Source organism: Polypterus senegalus, chromosome 5 (assembly GCF_016835505.1).
Source record: "Polypterus senegalus isolate Bchr_013 chromosome 5, ASM1683550v1, whole genome shotgun sequence".
In the NCBI taxonomy this organism is placed as follows: Eukaryota; Metazoa; Chordata; class Cladistia; order Polypteriformes; family Polypteridae; genus Polypterus; species Polypterus senegalus.
This window is the reverse complement of record NC_053158.1, coordinates 26,850,787-26,872,587: the sequence shown is the minus strand read 5'-3', so window position 1 is coordinate 26,872,587 and position 21,801 is coordinate 26,850,787.

Genomic DNA, 21,801 nt, shown 5'->3' with positions numbered 1-21,801 from the left:
CTCGATCTCCAGATCACTTGCTTCAGAATTGGACTCGGAGTCTATTTCAACAATAATACGCAAAATATTGTTCATGGAGTATTTCACTTCGCTTCGCTCTCTCGTCAGGTCCGCCATTAGCTCCAGTGGCAGCCGGCAAAAAAATATTCAGCCCTCAAAGAGTTCAAACACATAAAAAGTAAAAACAAAGACTAAATTCTACTTTTAATACAAGGCAGATTACTATCTTGCAACCGATACTTGTTGCCCATAACCTTGCAAATTGACAAAGTAAGTCCCTAGAAATGAAGGGACTTCCTCAAATTCAAGAGATTTCACTATATCCACTAAGATTGATGAAAAACTTGAAGTTAAAGGTTAAATGTCAATGTGTTACTTTTTTAAAACGTTTCTCTAAAGGAGCCGGAGACTTTTGTGGTAGAAATAAGTGAATGTTAGGAACCAGCTCTAAATAGGATGCTCCCACTCAGCCACGTGCACATTTGCCCATAATAGGTTGACTTTTTGGAAAAACCAAGCCTCGTGTATTTCAGCTCTGGAAGTAAACCACAGAACCAACAGAGCAAACCCATGTAAAACAAACAAGAACGTATAAACTCTACACAGGAGGCATTCCATCTTCTGGGAAACTGAGCAGGGTCCAAGCACCAATGTGCCAAGTTTTATGACCTGCCCCATTCTAAGGCAGCTAGATCTGTGAGTGGCATATAAAGGATTACATGTAGCACAGTAGGCTGGCAAAGAAGAAGGAAAACAAGCTTTTTGTTAAACTGTACTTTTACACAAGTGCCTGAGGATTATAAATATTTTAGAAGTTTGCTTCTCATAGCATAGGGTGCACTTATGAAGACATCAATAATATTCTCTGTCTCCTAATTTGGCAGTGACATAACTGCCTGTGTGCATATTTTATAAGGTGTCAAAATGCAGTTTTTTTTGGAACTGAATAGCCATCAGTGTGCCCATCCAAAAATCACATGAATTTGCCCAAGCCACGCACAATTAGAACCAGCTTTATGGATTTATGCTATTAAAATATTAAATATTTTTTCCAATTTTTCATCTGCTGACTACTCTTGTCAGAAAACAAAAACAAACACCTTTTTGTTTGAGCCGGTGGTCTTGGAGGCACCAGCCCTGAAAATAATAAACATTTAGATTTAAAAATAACATTTCTTATTGTAGCCAGTGAGCATTTCATCATATGTCTATGAGCCCAAGCTATTAATATCCATAAGCCGACCAATTAAATGCGTCTCCAACCCTTCAAACAGAGCATTGCTTGTAAAAAGAAAATGAAGTGTGTCTTCAAGTGACCAGCATGGTCCAGAAATTGCCTTGACTTTGGTGCAAAATAAGCAACAGTAAGCTACACCCTCATTCTCAACAAGCATAGCAATCATCCTGTGGCTGTTTTGTCTTAATTTGAAAAGCCCACCAGGCACAAAAAATGCACAATGCCTGAAACTGTTTCCCTGCTGTGGGACCACCGGTACTGCTCTTTTTCCAAAGGAAATGGACCCATTGACATTTACTAGTGGTATCATCAATATTTCTCTCCTATGGGTGGCAAAGAATTACATGTCGGCAAACTAATAGTCACTACAGTTTTTGTCTTTTCTTTTTCCCTCTTTGCATGCTTTCACTGAGGACATCATTCCTAACTGACTTGGCATTACTGCAGCCCTCTGGCAGTCCAGTTAAGCTGCTAAGACAAATCTGAAATTTCAATCACTGAGGACATTATTAGGAATGCATTGTACCCCTGTTTATTCATGCAGGTATCTAATCAGCCAATCAGGTGGCGACAGCAAAATACATAAAATCATACAGAGCCAGGCCATTGTTTGGGGCAGGCAAGAGGTTAAAACACAGGAAAACCAAAGAGAGTACCGATCACCAAAATTTAAAAAAATGAGCATAAACAGTTGGATTAAAAATAAAAGCAATACTAAATGACTTCTTCTTCTTCTTCTTCTTCTTCTTTCGGCTGCTCCCATTAAATGTTGCCACAGCGGATCATCTTTTTCCATCTCCCCTGTCCTCAGCATTTTGCTCTGTCACACCAATCACCTGCATGTCTCCCACCACATCCATAAACCTTCTCTCAGGCCTTCTTCTTGCCTGGCACCTACATCCTTAACATTCCTTCTCTCAATTTACCCAGCATCTCTCTTCCGCACATGTCCAAACCAACGCAATCTCACTTCTCTGACTTTGTCTCCCAACCGTCCAATCTGAGCTGACCCTCTAATGTCCTCATTTCTAATCCTGTCCATCCTCGTCAGACCCAATGCAAATCTTAACATCTTTAACTCTACCACCTCCAGCTCTGCCTCCCTAAGCTTGTTAAAAAGTGTTTCTCTACCTAAATAACCAGCACTAAATTTGTTTTTTAAGAGTTATTAATCCCAAACCTGGACACCTAAACATGACACCCTGGTCAACCTGCAGGGCACTTTTAGCCCAAAGCTAAATATATTGCCGGGCTCCAAGTAGAGTCATAACATCTTTTGACAGGTTTTGCAATACTTTTTCTGTCATTATAATATAACATAGCATAACATAAAGAGTGAGAGTGGAAGCATTTGAAATAGGAGTCTAATGAAGACATTCTGTCAGTCAGGAAGTGGAGGAAAAATAGTTTAGAAATGTATTGTGGAAGGAGAACGACAATGTTAGATGAGGGAAGGACAGACAGGCATACGAAAACAGTGGCTATAGACTGAACCAAGTGGAAGAGAAAATTGTGCCTTGGGCACATCTGAAGAGAAGACCGATGGATTCTTCGATGGACACCCACTTCAATTTAGGGTTTTTGGCAATGTTTAATTAAACTCAGTGTTAAAGTAACCCTTAAAAGTTTATGTGGAGTGCTCCATATACTGTATATACATTAAGTGTCCATTAAAAACTGGCAATTTTGACTCATATCTTAGAAGAACTGAGTAAAGTGTTATATACCATTGATTTAATTTGGCTTTTTTGACACTGACAACAGAAAAAAAAAACTCTTCAATGTCAGAGTGAAAGCAGAGCTCTGCAATTGGTCAAAATAAGTTACAAGTATAAAACACAAAATAGCGCATCCCATATTAATATGACATATCTAAGTCATCACTGGTGCAGCTAACTGGTTTTTGACTGGTTTTATAGGAATGACCTCAAAACAACAATGCTAAAGTCCTGGAGTGGCAGAGTCAGAGTACAGATCTCAATCTATTTGGAAATGTGTAACTTGACCTGAAAAAGGCTGTTCAATCAGAATCCACATACAACACGACAGAGCTTGCACAATTCTACAAAGAAGAATGAGGAAAATGGCAGTTGTCCAGATGTGCAAAGTTGATATAAAGTGAGACATGTGCTCTCAGAGCACTCAGACGTAAGGCTGTCATGGCTGCAAACACTAAATATTGACTTGAAGGGGGTGAATACTTAAAGTATATATACCATATATACTCATGTATAAGACGTGTCTTGAAACCTGAAAAATCGATCATAAAATGAGACCACGACTTATGCGGCCGTTCAAAATGCGACACTTACATTTTTTTTTTTAACATCTTCTTGCCTCCTCCAATCTCACATCAGTTTCTCAGACGCATCGAAGTTTGTTGCAGCAGTGCAGTTACCAATTTCTTTCACTACCTCAACGACATTTAATTTAAAACCAGCTTCATATTTTCTTCTCATCGAACATTCCATCGTAGATAAGAGATGCTCTTACGATAAAGGTGTATGAGGGTGTGAGATACAAAAAATGCAAATTAGTGCAAATGTTGCTTTGGGAATAGTTTGTGTATTACCATGTGGTCACGTAGGCACAATACATAGAATGAAAAGTCTGTGTACTCCCTGGTTACTCTCTCATGTGGGCGTTAGCATATCTTAATCTCTTGGACCAATAGCATGAGTTTTCCGCATTTGACTTATACGAGCGACATTATAAAATACCAGAAATTATACGGTAAAATCAAGTCCCGACTTATCCATGAGTATAAACGGTAGTCAATTATTTTGTGTTTTATATTTGTAATTAATTTAGACCTCTTTGCAGAAATCTGTTTTCACTTTGACATTATATTCACATTTATTTCATTAGCAGAAGCTTTTATGCAAAGCGACTTACAAAAGAGGTCAACATAATCAAGTAAACATCATGCTAGGGGACTCTTTGGGAACAAGTGTTACAGACAAGGTTATAAAATTGATCATCACTAATGAAGAGATCAGAAAAAAATACAATCACATTACTATTACTAAATTATAAAAAACGGATTAATAAAGTATCTATCTATCTATCTATCTATCTATCTATCTATCTATCTATCTATCAGTTAATATCAGCGAGATAGAAATTCATCAAACAAAAGAGTCTTTAAATACTTCGTAAACACATAGAAGCTGTCCGAAATTTTGAATGGAGGCGACCAGATCATTCCCTCAGCCAGGAATTACAAATGATTGACATTCACTGCATGAAAAGACGTGTATCTGTACTAGGAATCTCCTTTATACACCACTGATTTTCAGAAGTATCTACAAGTACCACTGAGCGTATACATCAAATTCCACCAACCTAGGATACTTCCGGATTGATACCAATTCGGATGTATCTTGCTGAGGAATTCTTCCATGGTACAGCCATTTGTTGCCATGGCAAATAATCCACTCAAGGCTCTTTCAAGGAGACATTCACACCTCAAGAACCATTTGCATTTTACACCTCTGCACAACTCTGCTGTTCTACATTGGTCTTTTATCTCAACACTTCCATTGGTCACACTTTTTATTTAGCCCAACCCAAGCCCTCATAGCTTAGTGACTTGATTGGTTATTGGGCAGGTATGTAGACGGACCATATACACTTCCCACCCCCCACTGTACTATACATCCCCCACACCATTTAAAAAATGAGAATAAAATTGATTCAGAAATGTTTTTATTAAAATAAAACCAAACACTAATAAATATACAACGTAAGAATAAGAAAAAGCTGAAAATATGGAGAAAAAAATGTGCAAATATGACGGTGCAAATAAATTAAAAGCAATGAAACAAACTGAAACAAACACATGCACCAGTGCTTATTAAAGTTCCAAAAATGAATCTTCTTCTGGCCCGATTCCATCAGCTCTTACACGCTGACGGTGTGTAAGAGCATAGCGCATATCCGCCTCCAATCTGGACTGAAGCTGCTGGCAAAGCTCTGGCAATTGTGGGTTCCTGTGAGGTGGAGACCTCACAACCCACACCGGTCTTCCATCAACGATGGCATCCTCTTCATCGGACATCAGGTCCAGAATTGCAGCCTGCCACAGTTCTCTCTCTGCATCTGTTTGGATGACTGTAGACCTGGACTCCAGCAACTGCAAAACACACCATATGTTAACCCCTAAAAACATCCAGAGATGTACCAGACTTTATATATATATATAAATTTGTACACTTACTCGTCTTTCCCTTTGTCGGTTTTTAGCCCTTATCTTAATGGAGTCTCTTAGCTGGGACTTTCCTGGCTGAGACAAAGAGTATTTCCTGTCAATGACAATGTCTAATAGTAAGTCCTACAGCATGCTGAATAAAAAAAATAATTCATATAAGTGACAAAACCAATTAAAATTATTAGAAGGACAACAATAAAGGGGACATGAACATAATTATAACAACAATTCCCCTTTATATACAAATATTAAGTGTATAAATTAACCTTTATACACTCAGGGTCTGCATCTGCAAAAGTCGTCTTCAATTCCTCCAGCAGATATGTCATTACTGCCTGGTTATGAGGTGAACTTATTCTGTGTGGAAAGAGAGTAGTGTCATTAATTACATTTAAAATGATTACATAAAACCCCATACATAGCATATAAAAAAAAAAAAAAACACTGCTTACCCAGTTTGTGGATCATATTTATGCTGGCTGTTTTCCGAATTATGGAGGTGCCTTACAGCTTCCTGTAACATTGAATTAAAAACGCTTTACTAGATACAGGCATACATGCATGGGAAACAAAGAATTTTCAAACAACATCGTATAATTTGGATTTGACAAACTGTTACATAAGCTAGACGCAAGGAACAAAAGTAGATGTGTAGCCAAGCGCTAACTTAGGCCAACTTGGCGAGGTATAATTTTCTACTATATTGTCGGCTAACATAAAGCTCAACTTAACACAATGCCCACGTTATGCGCCCTCTTGACTCTTTTAAGTGCATGGCTTGACTCTTCCTGCGGTCTTTGCTCGCCGAAACTGCGCTCAAGCGCATCAAGACGCTGGATAGCCTCTTCGGGAAGAACAGTATGCAGCCTGCTGCTAATCCCCCCACCCGGCTATGATAACAAAGACAACACCTCTACTTGATAGTCATTAACATATGAAAGACTCTTACACCTCACAGCCATCACACCTCATTGCTAGCTGTGAGGATTCTTTGAAACTTCCACCGATTCCTGTATACTGTACATCCACATACGTAAGGTATCTGGTTGTTTCACAAAATTTCCTTTTGCATGCTACCTTTCCAAGCACTCCACTTCATACATCTGGCAAACGTAGAGTTTAGTGGAGATTTCCCGTACCATATTTGTCCGGATACAGCTCTTTTAATGCAGTGATTAGATTAGATTAGTTTAGATTATATAAACTTTATTAATCCCATGGGGAAATTCAGATGCATACAACAGCAGAAACATAAAAAACAAGGACACAGACTCACGGGACAAATAATACAGCCAATCAATCAATTGATAAATATATCTGCAGTATACTGTGCAGATATTTTAAAGTACATTGGGAGAAAACATTGAATTGCCTGATATGAGTGAAATGAAAAGAACCCCCAGAGGCACTTCTTAGCACAACATGGTGGAATGAGCCTGTGGATAAAAGTGTTCCAAGAGTGAATGCCCCCAAGAAGGGGTGTGGGGCTAATTACTTATTACTATTACACAACGGAACATCAGCAGATCTGAGCCATCAAGAAGGAGCACAGAGGACCTCACAAGCTTGTCCATAGAAATAGATTCTGAACCCACTGACATGTTTGTAGGTTGAACTTAGTATGTGCTTCAATAGGGAGCCAATGTAGTATTCTGAGAGAGGAGTGGCATGTGCCCGCCTCCGCAGGTAGAACACCAGACGTCATTGTCAATTTTGATTTACTTGGGGTGGCTTGTCTTTGCACATTGTCTCGTCTTGTTTGTGTTTTAATTTAAATTTAAATTTAATTTATTTTTATTTGCACTTCATATTGTTACACTGTGGACCCTGAGCTTCGCAATTTCGTCTACCTGTATACTTGTATACGAGGTGTGGCAGAAAAATAATGAGACTGGCAACACTGCAAGCAATCTGGCAACGCTGCGCTTTTGTCCTTGATAGAGCACGTGTATCAGTACCCTCCCATAGCTCAGTGCGAATTTCAACTCCTTCCGTTAACTACGTGATTTTTGTGACTGCTATTAGCGAAGTTGTGTTTTTGGTTGTGCGTCACGCAAAATGGAACAGCGGAATTTGAAGCAACAGTGTGCCTTTAAATTTTGTGCTAAGCTTGGAGAATCGGCAAGTGTGACGTTTGAAAAGTTAAAACAGGCCTATGGGGAACATTCTTTATCCCGAGCTCAAGTTTTTCCCTGGCACAAATCATTTTTGGAAGGCAGAAAACACGTTGAAGATGAACACCATTCAGGGAGGCCTTCAACTTCGAAAACCAATGAAAACATCGAATGTGTGAACACTCTTGTGAGATCAGACCGTTGTTTAACATTAAGAATGTTGAGTGAACAATTTAATTTGAACAGATGTACCGTTCATCAAATTTTGCCTGAACATTTGCACATGCAAAAGGTCTGTGCCAAAATGGTGCCGAAAAACCTCACAATTGAGCAGAAGGACAATCGATAAAACAAGTGTCTTGATCTTCTTGACAGAATCACTAATGAGCAAGATTTCTTTAGTCGTGTGATCACAGGTGATGAATCATTGATTTTTGAATACGATCCTGAGACCAAGAGGCAAAGTCAGGAGGGGCACACTGCAAACTCTCCTCGACCAAAGAAAGCTCGAATGAGCAAATCGAAGATCAAATCAATGCTGATTTGTTTTTTTGACAAAAGGGGAATCGTCCACAAAGAATTTGTTCCTCCAGGACAAACTGTCAACCAAGTTTTTTATAAAGACGTCCTTGAAATGCTCAGAAAAAGGGTCATTAGCGTGAGACCAGACATTGCAGACAAATGGATGCTCCATCATGACAACGCCCCATGTCACACTGCCCTCTCCATAACAGAATTTTTGACCTTAAAAGGCATTCCTGTGGTTCCCCAGCCCCCTTATTCACCTGACCTCAGTCCGTGTGACTTTTTCCTTTTTCCTAAACTGAAAAATGTCCTCAAAGGACGTCATTTCGGGACTTTAGAAAACATCCAAAAGGGTATAACGGACATGCTGAAGACCATACTGGTTATAGACTTCCAGCGCTGCTACCAACAGTGGGAACAACGTTTCCATCGGTGTGTAGCTGCCCAAGGGAACTACTTTGAAGGGGATAACATTGATGTTTGAAAAAAATAAAAACTTTGGTAAATAAAAATCAGTCTCATTACTTTTCTGCCACACCTCGTATGGTTGAGATGACAATAAAGTTTGCTTTGACTTTGACTTGCCGGTACTCCTGCCAGCAGGGAGTTTCAGTAGCTCAGACGTGACAAGACCATAGCCCGGACCAGAAGTTGTGCTGCCTACTCCTTCAGATACGGTCTGATCTTGCATCTGTTATTGAGTGAATCTGTAAGAGTAGCAAGATGGCTGCAAAATTAGGGAGTCGTTTTCTGTTGATCTGAGGGTTTAGGTGTGTGCTATTAAAGGAGGTAAAGACTTATGCAATTAATTATTTTGTGTTTTACATTTCTTATTAATTTCGACCACTTTGTGGAGATGCGTTTTCACTCTGACATCAGGGTCAAAACCCCCAAATTAAATTGACTGGTATTCAATGTTGTATAATACCAATAAAATGTGAAAGGGGGTGAATACTTTTTATAGGCACTACATCATGAATGAAACTTTTGTCAGTTTCAATAAATATTTGATTGCATAATATACAATAAAATACAATACAATTTATTTTTGTATAGCCCAAAATCACACAAGAAGTGTTGCAATGGGCTTAACAGACCCTGCCTCTTGACAGCCCCCCAGCCTTGACTCTCTAAGAAGACAAGGAAAAACTCCCCCCCAAAAAAACCCTAGTAGGAAAAAATATTAAAGAAACCCTGGGGAAGGCAATTCAAAGACAGACCCCTTTCCAGATGGGTTGGGTGTGCAGTGCAATATACGGTAATGCAATACAATATAATATGACTGCATACTAAACGCTTTCAGGTTTAGCACACGGGTTCCCTGAGCACGTTTCATTTTAATGTTATGTTACCGGTGGATTAGTGAACCTAGCAGGTCAATATTATTTGTGATCCATTATGCTAGTATATTCGCTTCAAGTTTCTTAATGGAATGTAGATTTTCAAAACTAAAAAGTACTAAATAGGTGCCATGTGTAGTGTTATTTTTAGTAACATCAAAACCCTTAAGTAAAATGAGAGTTGCACAATGGAATACTGATATTCTTTTCAAGCCATACAAGATGATAATTTCAGTTAAATAATGCACCATTAAGGAACAAGGTCACAGCCATTAGGTATTAGTGCACCAATAAAGCTGCCTCTGTCAGTATTATTTTTCCTCTTAACTTGCTTAGAATATTTATTGGCTACTCCTTCTATGGGATACTGAACTGAATACTGATGTGTATTATACACCCACATAAACATATAAATTTTATGTAATGCATTTTTCTAATAATGTGTACTTTTGCCAATCTTTATAGATACAGGGCTAAACATGCCTTTGGTTATGTTGGCTATTATGCTTTGAATGTGCAGTTATGGGGGGAGTATTCGGGTAAGTCAATTCTCTTTGCTTGCTGGTTATTTATATAAATGCAATTTCCTTCTTTTTTTTTGACATTCCTTTTTGGAGAGTAAAGTGAAGAATTCATAGATTGAAAAAGGTGCCTGATTGATAGTGCCAAGGAATATGTGACTACACGGCAGGGGATTTGTGTTTAGACAGAGTGTGAGCTTCTCCATGGCGTCTTGCTGAACCTTCTAAAGCGTGGCTTGAACGAGGGAGCCTCTAGAGGGGGTTTTGGTCTCTGGGGCCTTTCAATTCATGGACTGTCTGAAAGCCTGACAACAAAAGTGTAAATTACTGTAAATTACAAGGGTGTTTATGTGATCCTAACACCTGCCCACTGGTTGAACTGGGCCGAGATAAGAATTTATTTCGGAGAGGTCTCTGATAAGCCATCAGATGGAAATGGCTTCTGATTGCCCCCAAACTGTGCCGGAATCAAAGTGTAACTAAAAGCTGAAAGAGTTTATCCTAATGCCAATCAACGGGACCTGCCAGCCTAAGAAAGGAAGAAAGAAAGAAAGAGAGAAAAGAAAGAAAGACTTCTCCCTTCCATCTAATATACAACAAAGACCTTTCTTTTCTGCAAAAAAAAGAGGAGCGATACACCAATTGTTTCCTTTTATCTGTTGGGTTCACATGTACTGTAAAATTAAAGTCCTGCGGGTTTCTTTTCAGAGTTGTTTGAAGCTCTAGACCAGGCAGGATTCCTTCTGCTGTTTTCTGTCTGTTTGCTGCTTTTTAAGCTTCGTCTCACTTTAGAGGGCCTACGGATTCCTATTGTTAACATTTTACCTTCACACCCACCAGCATCACGGCCTGTTTTTTTCATTTTGATTTTTTTCATAACAGGACTCATGAAGTATTCAGAATTACAACGTAGGCGATGTCTTCTAAATTCGCTAATTTGACTGGAGATTTTCATTTTGATTAAGTAGTAATATAAAGAAATAGCTCCAATTCACCTTTTCATTTGCTTCATAAATAATGCACTAGCTGTTTAACAGCTGGGGATTATTTGCTACCTCACCTGTCAATACTCATCAGCTGTTAAGTAAAAGTTGTCCCTGTATCATCATTTTCATTTAAGTGACCTTTCAAGGGGTTGCATTCAATATTTGTTTGTTTCCTTTCTGTATAGATTTTTCTGCATAGTTGAATTTTGCTTTTTTTAGTCTGTTTGTAGGTTGTAATTATGTCTTGGTTTCCCTCAGGGGGGCACCTATATGACCTTTGAAAATAATTGCAGTAATTACATCCCTGCTACCTTATTCCCATACATTCACAAAGCTATACCCAGATATAATAATATATACAATATGCCAGCTTCCCAATCACTCTCTAATCCTGAGTGACCTATAGAGAATCCTCCTCCTGCCAGCCCTCCGTTATTAAACTCTCCTTAAAGAAAGAGAGACATTTAATAAGCAGACTTTTTATTAATTTTCAGCTATTGAGTGCCTGCCTGGGCAGTTACAGTATTGTTTTTCGTCTGTGACTCATTATCATGTTGTCATATCTTTTATCCTTTGAAATGAGACAACACCGAGAGCAGCATTCCTTTATAAACAGAACAGACAGATCCAAGCATAGACAATAGGCTTCCCAATATTGAAATAAAAGAAAAAAAGTAATGGATAAGTGTTTGTGAATTATCCTGTTCCTGTTGAGCTGCAATTTTTGAAGACGTTTTGACTATAATTGTTTATTCCAAAAGTGAGTTTTCAAAAGGCGAAAAAGAAATAGCCCAAAGTTATTTTTAATACAGTGCGGCACTGTTGTCTTCATGTTTGATTCATGCCTCTTCAAAGCACAAGTTAGAGTTTAGAGCTTTTATGCTCTAAATTCATGCAGAATTTTTTTCCCAAATAAACAAAAAAAAAAAGGTTTATTGAATTAATTTGATTAAAGCGTTGGTTCTAGTTTTCAGTCTTCCAAGTCAATAGGTCTATGTCTTTAGAACTTAAGTGGCAGCCAAGAGAAGACTGTGACCAATAAAAAACGGATTAAAATTACTGAATCAGCCTTAATACCTAAACAATAGGCAGCCTTTGGAGCTTGCATGCTAAAAGCTTAGTTTACATGGGGCCTCAGAAGCCTTTGTTTCTTCCTTTTGTCATTAATTCATGTCAGAGTGTACAACTGAAGTTAAAAACTATAGCAATTGAAGTGCAATTCACAATTTCAGCACAATATGTAAAGTGGTAAATCCCCTGAGCCAAAACAGAAAGTGCAGCTGCTGTATAAATTGTCTAGAAATGTTCATGAAAAAAGAAAAGCCCTGAATTTTGTAATAATGAGAAGAAATATAAATGTGAGAGACATGTAAATAATTCTCTTTTTGCAAACAGTCATCATACTCATATACGTAAAATAGTAGGTGGGAATGTTCAGAGATGGCCCAGGTCTCTGGGTACTAACATTAACTAGGCACCTTTATTAAATAAAAGCATTTTTATTAAATAAAACTCTACCATATAGGCGAACTAGGTTGTTAGATTGGGTGGCAAAATTTGGGGGGCAGCTTTTTTTTATAACAACACAGATTCCAAGGGGCTTACAAACATTCAGACTCAGTGCAATTATCCAATTCCCATTAACTTGCTTGTGTTGATTACTATTACAGTAAAACCTCGCAGCACAAACTTAATTCGTCCCAGAAAACTAGTTGTGGACTGAGTTGGTCGTGGACCGGGGCAATTTATCCCATAAGAAATAATGGAAATCGAATTAATCTGTTTCAAGTCCCCAAGACTCCCAAACATAATCTATTTAATACCCATAATTGAGTTTTCTGCTTATTAAAATATTGTTTTATGGAAAAACACATGAATAAAGAATAAATTGTACATTGAAAGAGATTGACAGAAGAATAAGCATAGCATAGCCTATACAACTGAAATTAAAAAAAAAAATTTACTTTAACAGGACATTCCCTATCAGCACTCCCTGAATGATAATCATTCGCAATATCAGCATATATTGTCTTAGCCTTTTCCCAAATAATAGCCTCCGATAGTCTATCACCAGCACACTGTGTTTCAGTTATCCAAAGTAACAGTAATCTTTCAACTTCATCAGTTGCTGGTGGTCTGTTTTTAGAGAGTACACATGTCACACCCTTAGAAACTTCAGCTTATTTCATTTGCTCTTTGTTTTTCAGAATCGTGCCATAAGAAGCTGCAAGATCAGTCACCCATATACCTCTCTCGTATTTTTCAATCATTTCTTTCTTTGTTTCTATTGTTACTGATTGTTGTACCTTCTTTGGTTTTGTGCTTGCCTCTCTAGCTTTCTTTGGACCCATTATTATTTAGTAAAAATCATGAAATAATCGTTAAATAACTGTAATATCGGGGCGCAGTAAGGAACGTAGTTTACAAAGCACTGGGTAACGCCGCACTTAACATTTTAAGGCTTTGTTTATGACGCAGAAGGTGCCCATGTGATCAGAACGTGTTTACTTCTTTGGTCGTGGTTTGGGATTTTGGAGGTGTTATGATGCATTTTTGGCCAGAAAAAGCAGTCATGCTATAGGTTGTTACGTGCATAGGTACGTTCGTTCTGTGGGGTTTTACTGTATCTTCGTATACCAGCTATGTTTGGTCTTAATGTCTGATGACCAGAACAAGCCTATTACAAGTCAATCATTTAACAAGGCTGTGGAGTTCTGCTGAAGTCTGTCAGAGCTAGCATAAGGCACTAGGCAGGAACACACCCTGGATAGAGTGGTAGTCCATCACAGGGTGAACACACACTTCAATTCCTACTACACACTTGGGCCAATTTAGGAATTCCAATTCACGTAGTCTGCATGTCTGCATGGGAGGAAACCAGAGCACCTGGAGGGGAACCAGCACAGACATGGTGAGAACATGAAAACTCCACATAGGGAGGCCGTGGGATGTGAAAACCTGGTCTCCTTACTGCGAGGCTGCAGTGATACCACTGTGTGATTGTGCCGCCCAGCTTTTTACAGTACAAGTGGTCTTCCAAATCCCAGGATGAACTGCGCTCAGCTTCTCAGAGGCTCTCTATCTGCAGAATTGTTCTTGTTTCTTTATTTTTCTCAAGTGCAGGTTCCAAGTTTTAGTTTTTTTTTGTGTGGATGCTGACTGGCTATAAACATGGGGTGGCAGGGCAAAAATTATAGCCTCAAACACAGGTAATAATCCAACAATAACAAGAAGAGCAAAAGTAACCATTTTAATAGCAATGAACACACAGATGTAGCAAATTTAAATTAAACGATCAGCAACAACATTTATTTCTATATCACATTTTCATACGTACAATGCAGCTCAAAGTGCTTTAAAAGCTGTCAAAGAGAAAGTTACAAGAAAAGAAAAAAAATGAAGATTTGGCAATATATATTAAAGAATGAATAACAACAAAACAAGGTAAGGTCAGATGGCTGGGAGGACAGAAAAAACAAAAATTATGAAATATTACAAAGAAAAGACAAATAAATATTTATGAATTAACAAAACAGATATTTAACTAGTAGAAGACTAGCATCATTATAAACAATATCATAATGTAAGTTTCCAAAGATGAGTAAAGTGAAAAGGTCACATGGCCAGGATGACAGAAAAAAAAAAAAAAACAAAAACTCTTCAGCGGCTCCATGGCCAAAAAACCGCCCATGGGGCATTCTACCTAACGTAAATATGCTAAATCAACACCTGCTTATAGGACTACAACAATCGAATGCATTGCTAAAGACTTGTTTAATTCAAACTCATCTCCAAAATGGGCTTACATTAAAACTTGCCATAAAATTTGGAAAATACTGTTCTCGGTTGTTCACCCCCATCTATTACACTGGCTCTTAGAATGCTAAAAAAGATCCGTATAGTTTGTGTCTCTCTGGGAGAACTCCCTGAGGTAGTGAATTGATTGGATAGTTGTACTACATTATTTACATATGTTAACAAAGATACAGTAAACAGAAATCATTGGTAAGTGGTTAATCATTACACTTCAGTTTCATTGAATTTTGTGATTATAATAAACTTGTTAATTTATTTGAGTACATTAATGAAATGCAAATTTTTATGTAGCTGTCATGGTAAGATTTTAACTGGATTGTCACCATCACTGTAAGCTACCTATTAGGTTAGTAGTTTAAATAGAGAGCTACAGAATTCTGTCATAATTTAAGTGGTAATGTGATTATTTCTTTAGAGAAATGTTAAATAAATAAAGCTGGATAATACAGTCCAATTCTTCCATGTTTCTGTAATGGTACCCATCAAGTACTTATTGTCCTGAGACAGTCTTGCAAAACAAATGTTTTTATAAGTAATTCAAACATCTTCCTCAATATTCTCAGGTTATAAATTCACTGTTTTGTTTCCAATCCCTACATTTTTCACTTTCCACAGTTCTGGCTCCTCTCCTTTGTCTTCAGGTTTCGACGCACATGTCTGGCAGTGATGATTCCACTCAAAGCAAGGGTTGTGGCAGACTGCTATTTACAGTTTTGTTTAGGGAAGTAAAAACGCTAGAGGCAGCCATATTTAAAAATAACTTATGGAGGAGACAGAGAGCAAAGAACAAAATAAACAGAGGTAAATGAATAAAGAGATCATTATTTCCTGTCTGTCTATTAGGTGACTTGCCATAGTACCACACAAAAGCAATTTCTTACATCCTACTACACCTTTTTTTCTCCTGCCAGCTGAGATTTTGCCCCAATTTTCTGTCAGAGTCCGGACACAGTTCCTTAGCCTTAGTTTAGTTGACAGCTGCCGACTACAAAACTTAAGAAGGGCTTCAGTTCAAAAAGTGGTCATCAAAATCACTCTAGTGTGTCATGCCTTGCACAATAAAGGCTGATTGAGAAATGGGGAAGACTGGATGAAAAAACATTAACTGAAGCTGAAATCCAAACCAGAGATCTGTCCTACCTTTTGTCACTACCAAAATGCTAATTAAAGAATTCTATTGCACATGGGAAAGGTGCTATATAAATACATTTTTATTATTATTACTATTAAAGAGACAAAATCCTGGATGTGGTGAGAGAGGACATGCAGGTGACGGGTGTAACAGAACAAGATGCAGAGAACAGAAAGATATGGAAAAAGATGATCCGCTGTGGCAACACTTAATGGGAGCAGCTGAAAGAAGAACATTACTATCCATCCATTTTCTAACCCACTGAATCCAAATACAGGGTCACAGGGGTCTGCTGGAGCCAATCCCAGCCAACACAGGAACCAATCCTGGGCAGGGTGCCAACCCACCGCAGGACACACACAAACACACCCAGCACACACTAGGGCCAATTTAGAATCGCCAATCCACCTACCCAGCATGTCTTTGGATTGTGGGAGGAAACCGGAGCGCCCGGAGGAAACCCACGCAGACACGGGGAGAACATGCAAACTCCACGCAGGGAGGACCCGGGAAGCGAACCCGGGTCTCCTAACTGCGAGGCAGCAGCGCTACCACTGCGCCACCGTGCCGCCCAGAAGATTACTAAAGAGACAAAATCAAAGATTCAGAAAAAGGAAATTCTAAAGTAATTAAACTACACTAAAATGCATGAAAATAAATAATGACATGTCTGATGTGCTGCTTTTATATTGGACTTCTCATTTATAAGTATTTTTTTTTTCTTCACTCACCTTGCTAAATTTTTGACGTCTAGCACTTTAGTTGGGGCTTTTGTTGCTACAGATTATGAACCAGTCATTATTATTTTTTTAATTTTCATTTGTTTACTTTGATTTTACAGTTATTGCCATCATTTTGTTTAGTTACAATCTTGTTAACCTGTTTCTAAAGTAGTTTCCACGTTTCTTGGGGCATACCCTCAGAGGTCGAGATCTCATACTAATCACTAAATTGGGTTAAAATTCTGTTAGAAAGTTTACATCTTAATCTGAGTTTGTGGATTCCAACATATAAGTGTTGTTCGTGCTTTTGCTGTAAAAAAAATAATTTTCTTATCCAAATCTCTGTTTTTGACTTTTGTAGACCTTCTTTGAGTTTGATTTGGCTTTGGTTACAGCATGTTTTTTCTTTTCATTACAAAATAAACATGAAGTAACATATTGAGTAAGAGCTGCTTTTTATAACATCTCAGCGATGACATTTACTGCATCATTTCTGATGATGCGCTAAGACACTACTTTGTAACAACAGTGAAATAAAATGGCTGTGCCCATTACAAACAAAATGGTACTGTAGCTGCTAATGTGCAAGGCAGGATCAAGCACGGATAAAACGCGTGCCAAAATAAATCTCTCAGTCCAAAAGTTCATTTTTTAAAATTTAGTAAAAATTCAAACCAAATAGTCCACACAAGAATAAAGAAAAAGGTTGTTACACACGTAGAAGTAAAGGTAACAAATTAGAAAAGATGTATCTTCTCTAAACTTAGCTTTTCTTGTCAAACTTTAGTTGTTTCTAAACTTAAAAGATGCTTTACTTCTTCTTCTGTACGCTTTAAATGTACGGCGCTGCACGTGCAATAAAACACGTTGTCTTTCATGTCTTTTCACGGCCCGGTTTAAAACCGTGTGCCCTCTATGCCTTACACCTGGCAAGGCAGGTCACTAACTGAGACTAATTTATAGTCAGAGAGGGTAGGAATAGTTAGAATATACCAATTCAATTCAACTAATGGGGGTTGTAAGAACCTCCCATAAACTATGCACTAATATTTAGGCAAACATTTATATAACTTAACTAGCAAATGGCTCTTACAGGCACAATTTATTTTATTAATAACTAAAGGTAATATGAATAATAAAAAATAAATGCAAAATATGATGCAGCACTTTAGAAAACTCAAAGTGCAACAACTATAAAGCAAAAGAAGCTGAAAGGAGCACTGCAGAATAATTTAAAGCACATAATCATAATCTGTCAGTACACTGTCTGTGTACTTTTGCATCTAAAAGAAGTACTACACCCAAAAATGACATTTTTTTGTTACTTATCCTGTGTAGTTAGTAGTAGAGGCCACAGAAAATTTGTGGAGAAAGCACACATGAAAGTTTCTGATAGAACAGGACTCAAAAGCGACCAGCGCTGTACAAATGTGGAGAAAACATGCCCTTGGAAAGAAGAAAAAAACTTCCACTTTACTTATGTGACATAATCCACACATCAGTGATCTACACATATGTTCAAAATGTGCCAAAAAATTGTTAAATAGTTACTGCCAAAGTAAACTGCACAAACCATAATCAGGAAACTAAAGCATCGTGGGGAAGACATTTTGAACTGAAGACAAGATTGTTTACCAAAGAATATTGAAAGAAGATGACAAGTTAGAATCATAAGAGAATGAAAATTGTACAACTTATAGTTCATGAATCAACTGAATGAGAATCGTTAGACTCATCCTCGGGTAATGGGAATCAAAGGACCAAGAATCGGGTAATGATTCACTTAGAATTATAAAAAATCAATGAATGACTCATGCTGGTTGCACTCAATGAGTGTGCGTTATTATTAACTTAAAATTAAATAATTTTTTCAAAGTTAGAATAATATTTTTAGAATGTTTAATTTTTTGTGACTAATATGTTTAATGGGATGCACATGTTTATTTATTCTATTTAAATTCTAATAACAAATTGTACAAAACAATTCTAATATGAATGTGTTGTTGCTATGTTGTACTTATATGATGAAGAGAAAATCGTCAGAGTTCTCGTTCTCTGGTAATGATTATGTTTAACCTCAAAAGATTATAAAAGAAGTGAACTAGAATCATTAATTAAATAGGTGATATGTACACATGTGCTTTAAATATCTATATGTGAAATGAAAGGCTCTCACAACATGACACATATGTTGCAGTGATCCTGTTGAGTCCCACTAAATTGATTAATTCATGCCTGTGAGTTCCTTCATATCATTCACTGAAAAGAGTCGTTCTTAAAGAACGAGTTGTTCTCAGGTTGCCCGTCATTAGGGCACATTATTTCACACAGAATATTTCCATTTCCTTCTATATATACACTTCTACCATTTATTTGTTTTTGTAATTGTAGTTTTTTACTATTTGTAAAATACTTTGAGCTGCACTTTCTCATCTTCTCAAACACTTTTTTTCGTGAGAGTTGTGGAAGCAGCAGGCCAAGCAACTCAGCACAGGCTTCTCTGTCACTAGCTACAAATTCCAGGTCTTTCTTGGGAATATCCCGTCATTCCTAAGCCAGCCAAGAGATATAACCCCTGCAGCATGTCCTGTATCTGCCGCAGGGTCTCTGCCCAGTGGGACAAGCCTGGAGCGGATCTAGGAGGAACTGCCCTGGGTACATCCTTATGACCACCTCAATTTCTTTCTCGCAATCTTGAGGCACAGCGAATCTTCCAAATCAATCAGCTTCTTATTCTATCATGGAGTTTAAGTCCAAAAACCCTGCAAGCAAACCTCATTTGTGCTGCTTGTACTCATGACCTAATTATTTCAATCACTAGCCACAGCTCATGACCATAATTGAGGATACAGATGTCGATCGACCAGCAAACCAAGTTTTGTCTTCAGATGCAGCTCCCGTTTCACTACCCAGGACCAGTACAGCTACCATAAAATAGATGATGCCTTTCTAGTCTGCTTGTCAATCTCATGTTCTCTTTTTCCATCACTAGTGAAAAAGATCCCAAGATACTTGAACTGCTCCACTAATGGCAGTTGTTCCCCCGTCACCTTGGGAGAGCAACCCAGCCTTTTGTGATAGAGAACCATGAACTCAGACTGGGAGGTGCTGATCTCTTCCCAGTGGCTTCACATTTGAGTCACTTGAGTGCATGACAAGAGTCACAGTCAGATAAGGTAAAAGAATAACATCATCTACAGAAAGCAATGATGTTACCCTTAGCCTCCCCAGCTGGACACCCTCACATCTTTGTCTGCACTTTGATAACACGTCCATGAAAACCACAAACATGTTTGGGCTGAAAGGTCAAACAAAGAACCATTCACAATGACCCTCGTGAAGGTACAAGATAAAAAACAGTTTTCTGTACCTGGGATTGGGTTTACTGGCAAGCGCCTGGTGGTCAGGTATACAAATAATTCAGCTGGGGTCAGGCAGAAATGGTGATGTGGAGCAATCTTGTGGGCTCACCATCTGCATGACAAAGGGGTGTGGACCAGAAGTGATGCCAGGTGTGAAACCCTGGCAATGGAGACTGGCATTGGGAAATTGGAACATTACCTCTCTGGCTAGTTTGTATGTTTAAAAAATATCAGAATAATGTGTCGCTTCATTCTCTAACCTATGTTCTGGTAAACCTAAAACTACAATTCAAACTTTATAACCTGGGAATTAATATGTACCATAAAGGAATATCAGGCCATAATATTTAAGTAAGTCCTTTTTAAAGTCTGTTTTGTTCTCTATTATGCACAAATGCATTGTCTCATTACCTTTTAATTATTTTCTTTGATAATGTTAATGCTATTGAGATAACAAATGTAAAAAAAATCTTATACATTTGCATGTGACAAAGAAATCTTGAACTATGACAAAGAATTGAAAATAACTATAATGAATGTTATAAGAGCCAAGGAAGAAGACAATACCTTAAAAAAGAGTTTGATAAGTAAATATACAATAATGCGTACATTGAGGCTGCTTGTGTTGTGTCATCCTATCATGCTAATCTGGTTTTCATACAGTTTTTCAGATCTATCTATGTGCTAATCTATCCACTCAGCACTTTCATTCTCTTCAGATCATTTTTTTCTTTCTTGAAACTCTGCGGTCACAGGTCAAAACATGATAATGCCAGACAAAATCGATTTTGAATGGTATTTGGTCATATGGTGATAGTTGCGGCAAATTGTTTATAATAATGTGGGACCATCTTTCAGTTTAAGTGTGCCCTTCAATGAAAGGTGCATTTGGGATTGGGTCTTTATTCAGATTTAAACTTTTTATTTTCTGAAATAAACTGTTTGGAGGTACTGATTGTTTTATGTTGCATTTGCCCAATATCTTGTTGGTCTTTATCCGCAGCCCCTGGCAGCTTTTACCCAAACAGATTGCATTCAGAGATAATTCAGGAAGTTCCTTCCAACCATCACTACTCATATTTCTGTTTTGATACTGAAATGGGATTTTGTGTAATTGTATATGTGACTGTCTGGTCTAGAAACTGAACAGACTTCTGCACATGAAAATCAATGGCATCAATAAACATTTCCATTTCGAAAAACGTTAAAAGATATAATTTGAAATTGTCTAATTATAGAAAATGTTCAACTATCAAGAGAACTTAACATAACATAAGTTATTAGTTAATCACATGAGCTCGATGGACATCTCTTATTTGTAAATTTGTTTAATGTCTTCAGGTCTTACTTTCAGCATACAGCTTTAATGACATGGTGCAAGGAAAGCAGCACAATATTCTAATCAGGTTATCTTCATTTGATATCACCACAAATAGTGGAATAGTGTTTGATTATGTTGCCTCACACTTGCCTGTCTATGTGGAGTTAGTACGCCCTTTCCGTGTGCATGTGGTTTTTTCAAACACTGATGATCACGTTGATTCACTTTACTGATTGATTGTTTGGAACTACCCAATTAAGTGAATTGATTCATTTGATTTACCTACTATATAATAAAACATTAAGGTCTGTGTGTGTGTCGAGTCCCTCAGAGCAATCTGATTCATCAAATTGTCTCTGGTAAGACTGAGTTTGGAAGAAGAGGAAGTGCGAGCATGAGACACACAAGGAGGAGAAATGGCCTAGAAGACACGTTGAAGGAGTCGCCTTCAAAGATGGGAAGTATAAAACTGGATAGGAAGTGAAAAAGACGTCTCAAAACAATGACATGGTCTG